Below are 6000 nucleotides of genomic sequence, written 5' to 3'. Positions count from 1 at the left end.
ATGACATGAGAGATTGCAGAAACATTGAACATCCATCATTCAAGCATTCATAACCACCTGAAGAAGCTGGGATATGTAAGCAAGCTCGATATTTGGGTTCCGCATGAACTCAAATAAATTCATTTGACGGCACTTATAAACATTTGCAATATGCTCATTAAATGTGAGGAAAATGATCCTTTTTTGAAGCAACTGATAACTGGTGATGAGAAGTGGATTGTTTACAAAAATGTGGTGTGCAAACGGTCTTGGTCCCAACATGATGATACGCCTCAAATGACATTGAAAGCAGGCATTCATCAGAGGAAGGTTATGCTCTCAGTGTGATGGGATTTTAAAGGTGTCATGTTTTTCAAGCTCCTATCAAGGAACCAAACAATCAATTTGAATGTGTACTCTTGGCAATTGGACAGTCTGAACAAATCTGTCATCCAGAAATCTCCAGAGCTTGTTAATTGTAAAGGAGTTGTGTTCCATCATGACAATGCGAGACCACACACAAGTCTGATCTCCCGTCAAAAATTATTGGAGCTTAATTGGGATGTGTTGCCACACCCACCATACTCGCCTGACCTTGCGTTGTCAGACTTCCACTTGTCTCGCTCTCTTCAAAACTCCTTGCGTGTTATAATGTTCAATGCAGATAAGGCTGTAAATCAACACCTTGTTCAGTTTTTTGCAAATAAAGACAGGTCCTTCTATGAACGAGGAATTATGAAGCTCACTGAAGAAAGATGGCAAAAAGTTATTGAACAAAATGGGCAATATATCATTGATTGATCTTTGTTCTTTATATAAATAAATGACCTTTGAAAAACATAGACAAAATATGTCATGACTTTTCCGACAACCCAATACTAATGCATGCAACACTTGGAAGAATCTCAGAAGCATTATGCTGAGTGAAAGGAGCTAGACTCAAAACACGGTATGATTCCATTTTTATGACATTCTAGAAAAGGCAAAACCGCAAGGATGGAGAACAGATCAAAGAATTTCCAGGGATTGGGATGTGGGGAGCATTTGACTAAAAAGGGGCAGCACGAGGGCGTTTTTGAGGGTGATAGAACTGTTCTGTATCTTGATTGTGGTGGTAGGTACATGATTATATGCATTGGTCAAAACTCATAGAACTGTTCATCCAAAAAATTTGAATTCACTGTATGAAATTTAAAAAAAACATGTTTCAGTCATTTACCTTGATTATTTCTATTATCACTTGCTTGCTATATTTTGAGGCTATGCTCTTTATCTCATTATGGTTTGTGGCTGATAATGTTTCCATCATGGATTACATGTATTTATGTATAAAATAACACTCGAAGCTATTTGTGGTTTTTGCCTTGAGTTCTAATTTATCTTACATTAGTGTTGCTACTCATGTCTTTTTTTGGTCTGTTTGTCTGATACAACTTTGTCCATCCCTTCATTTTTAACCTTTCTGTTATTTTGGTTTTAGAGTATCCTTTGTATAAGGTATGTGGTTGGATTATAGTGTTTAGCCCAATGTGATAATATTTGCCTTTTAAAGATGCATTTAAATTTTTTGTTATGAAATATCTGTGCATACAAATATGTCAGCTGGGAGCTCAGCTGGAGCTGTTGATTAGCGCAATGCCATTTTCCATGTGGCCTGTTTGGCTTGGGATTCTCCACACGTGGCAGCTAGTTTCTAAGAGGGAGCATTCAAGAGTGGGTATTCCAAGAGGAAGGAAATGGAAGCTGCCAGGCCTTTTAAACCTGGGCTGGGAGGTCTCTGAATGTCAGTCACAGGGCCAGTCTAGATTCAGAGGGAAGAGAAATAAGCTCTACCTTTTGATGGCAGAGCAGCACCTGCATATAGGGAGGGAGAGTATTATTTGGGGCCATCTTTGGAAACTAGCTACCACAATAGACTAATACGATTGGCTCAGCCTGGGTAGGTGCCCACTAGGGCACAGACAACAGGCCTGTCCTTACCACCTAGCATATCTGCACCACTGCAAAGCTGGCCCCAATTCATTTACTCACTCCCTCTATGGTCCCAGCAATAAGAACAGCCCCTTGACCATGGTAAACATCTGATGAACTATTGTTGAATTCCTTCTTCTCAGTCTTGTTTGTATAAGCCAGCCAAATGCTTTCCATTCTGCCTTGGCAAGGTCTCATATCTAACCCCTCCTTCCTCTTCCTGCTCTAGATTAACAGTCTCTCAAATGCCTGCCTTTTCCCCTAACTCCTCCTGAAACATAACTTCTGTCCTGTCTCACTCTGCTGCCTACTAGAGAAAGCCCAGCCTGAGTTGAGCACCTCCACCCACTGGCCCATCCTGTTGCCCTTCCCAGCTTCATTTCCCTACTGCTGCTTTGTGTAGAAGCCAAGCACACCCCAACTGATGTGTCAGCTTGGGCTCCCATGAAGCCACACAGTGCTTTCCTTTTCCCAAGCTTCCGTTCAGGTCTTCCTCTCCCCCAGGATATCCTTTTGTCACATCTGACAGAAGGCACAACCCAGACGCCACTTCAATGAAGCCCTCTCTGCTCCATCCTTCCCCACCCACTTCCTTCCACCAGACCCATCTCTGTCTTGAACACCATAGTTCTATTTCTGAGTTTATTCCTACCTTCTCACGCTTTTCACAGTCAGCCTCATATGCTGCTTATTTCTGTGCATTTCCTGTTACCTTTACCAACTTACAAACTTACAAACTCTGATACTCCCTCATGGTATCAATCCTTTGTACTCAGAAGCCCTCAGTGATATTTGTTAAAAGAATTAATGAATGAATGGTAATCATCCATGTAGAGATCAAAGATGAAGTCATCTCCAAAATGAAGCTGACAAAATTATAGTTAAAGTTCCTTTCCTCTCTAACTAAAATTTGGTTATGTCTATGAATGAGCTCTTCTAAGGGAAAAGGAGGTAGAGAGAATGGATATGGTGTACCTATTAAGCCTTAAGAAACACAGTCTGGGAGGAGGGGAAAGAGCCAGAAAATGGTAATATCCAAGGAGGGAAAATTCAAGAAAAAAAAGAACTGTTAATATATGAGGTCTGACAATTAAGTTCATGAACTCATCCTAGAAAAAGTGCTACATACCTCATTGCTGAATATCACTATGGTCACCTTTGAAGTGCTCCCCTTGGGAAGCTATGCACTGACACCAGCACCCTTCAAAGTAATTTTGGAACTCTTTTTCTGGAATGGCCATCAGAGCTGTCATCATATTACCTTTGATGTCCTGAATGTCATCGAAATGTCTTCCTTTCAATATTTCCTTTATCTTCAGGTAAAGAAAGAAGTCATTGGGGACCAGATCAGGTGAGTAGGGAAGGTGTTCCAATACAGTTATTTGTTTACTGGCTCAAAACTCCCTCACAGACAGTGCCGTGTGAGCTGGTGCATTGTCGTGATCCAAGAGCCATGAATTGTGGTGAAAAGTTCAGATAGTTTTTGTCTTTTTCACACAGCCTTTTCAGCACTTCCAAATAGTACACTTGGTTAACTGTCCAGTTGGTACAAATTCATAATGAATAATCTCTCTGCTATCAAAAAAGGCTAGCAACATGGTTTTGACTCTTCATTTGGACAGATGGAACTTTTTTGGTCATGGAGAATTGGCTGACTTCCATTGTGCACTTTGATGCTTTGTTTTAGGGTCATATGGGTACACCTATGTTTCATCATCCCGTGATAACACAGCCCAAAACATTGTCTTTCCTGTCCAAAAGGTCTTGGCAAACTTCAACTCTCCTTTGCTTTTGTTCATTGGTGAGTTCCTTCAGGACTTTTTTTTAAAGATTTTTATTGGGGAATTGGGGGAGGGGAAAAGTGCTGGGGAATTGGAGAAGTGAAACAGACAAGTTGCTATCCTTTTGTTCTTCAGTCTGGTTGTGGAGGACGTCGCTTCACTGGTCCATGGTGGTATTATCATTGTGCTCTTCCCGGGTGAGGCAGTCGTTCGCTGGCCATTGGACGGCTACCCACGGCCACTCACGAAAGCGCAGGCCAGCTGCTGGCCAGCCCCACTGCAGCCTATCCCATTGCCAGCGACTCACGGTGGCAACTCACGGCAGCCCAGCTCCAGGTAGAGCTATTGTCATCATCTTAGCTGTAGAAGGTGCAGCGTCACTGGCCCATGTGGGATCCGAACTGGGGCCCTGCTGCTCAGAGCTGGCGTCCCAAGCCAACTCCTAACCAACGCACCACTTGGCCGGCCCCCTTCGGGACTATTTTTGCACACACCTTTCTCATGCCAAAATTTTCAGTTAAGATTTTCCTAACTGTTTCTCTATATTGATGTTTACTTGGCCCGCTATGCTTCTCACAGTCAGGAGACAATTTTGATGCACAGTTTGACAAATTTTTGCAATGTTTTTGTCATTACTGGCCGCCCTGACCTCTCTTCATCAGTGACACTTTCTCTCCCCTCAGAAAAACGTTTAATCCATTTGTACACAGCCGTTTTCTTCATGGCATTATCTCCATAAACATGGATTGATATGTCCCTGATTTCACTTTCCTCTTGCCAAGTTTAACAAGAAATGTAATGTTTGTTAGTTGCTCTAATCTCACACGTTCTCACGACGGCACACAAAAACAGGCAACAACAATAATGAACACCACTCAGCAAGACACTGCCACACGTTGACACGAACACAGCTGTGAGACGCTGATATACCAAGGTTATGAAACCTTACTGAGCTGTCTGTACAGTGCTGCCGATGTAAGCGCATGGTAGCAAGTTCACTAACTTAATTGTCATGCTTTGAACTGAAGAAAGGCCTAGGGGGAAAAGATGAAGCATTGGCCATTGGGATTTTACAAGAGGAAGAATGTTTATGAGCTGCTTGGGACATGTTTCCAGAGAGTTCTGTGGGAATAAGCCAGACCCCAGGGGATTAGGAGGGACTGGCCAGTGAGGAAGTGGAGGCATTCTCAGAGGACACCATTTCCACATTGGTGTTGTATTGGTCCTTTGAGAATATTAATATACTGGTGACACTGGACACTTCACCATGCTGACATATAGACTTGGCACAAATGGATGTGCAATAGAACAGCTCAGAGGCAAGTGAACAAAGAATCAGTCAGGATTAGACTGAACTGCCTCACAGGTCACAAGCCCCAGGGAATGCTCTCTCTTCTTTCCCAGATGGCTGCTCTGTTCCTGACATTCTTTTGCACAACCTCCAGATAAGATCAGGAGACTTACATGTGATTTGAGGCAGTGCCCCTTATCACCACATATTTGTGCAAACGTTTGGTTGTTAGTAGTAGTCCAGGGACATGCCAATCTGGGCTCTCGCCTAACTACGTTTACAGGTCACAATTTTACCGTGTCATCATGCTCCGGGAGGGGCAAGAATAACAACCAGCTAATGGTGGACCATGTTATAGCATCTGGGGTGGCCTAGACAAGCTCTGAGGTTCTGTAGGTAGCTGGGTTCTAATCCAGGGTGTGCCTCTTACTAGCTGTATGTTACCCTCCTGGCTGTTAACCTTTTTTAAATTTCAATGTGTCATCTGTAAAATGGGGCTACTAGCACCTACCTCATAGAACTGCTGGGCAGATAATGTGAGATGGTCCCATAAAGCATGTATTTTTGCACATTTCCAAACAATAGCAACAGCCAATAAATATTAACCATGACAAGAAACACTCACTTTTGTGATACAAGAAAGTGTGTAGTAGGTTGGATTCTGTGACAAAAAGAAGTTCTTCAGAATGAGTGTCATAATCTTTTCAAGTCCAATCATCCTAGAACAGGAAGAGTCAAAGTTCTGTTTACCTAAGAAACTGCTCACAGGTGACGTGGTTTTTCTTAAATTTCCCTTAAACATTAAAACACAAAGGAGATAGACATTTAGCCTGCTGCCAGACTCTCGCTTCATCATTTTATTTCTTCCACAACTAGCCCACATGTGCTGTAAATTCAAGTCTGTTTGAAAGCAGCAGTAGCATCCAAATCACTAAAAAAAAAAAAAAAAAATTTGATTTATTCTGATAAAAACACTGT

This window comes from Hipposideros armiger, unplaced genomic scaffold (genome assembly GCF_001890085.2).
Source record: "Hipposideros armiger isolate ML-2016 unplaced genomic scaffold, ASM189008v1 scaffold_34, whole genome shotgun sequence".
NCBI classification, from domain to species: Eukaryota; Metazoa; Chordata; class Mammalia; order Chiroptera; family Hipposideridae; genus Hipposideros; species Hipposideros armiger.
The sequence above is the reverse complement of the archived record's forward strand: the minus strand, read 5'-3'. Positions refer to the sequence as shown.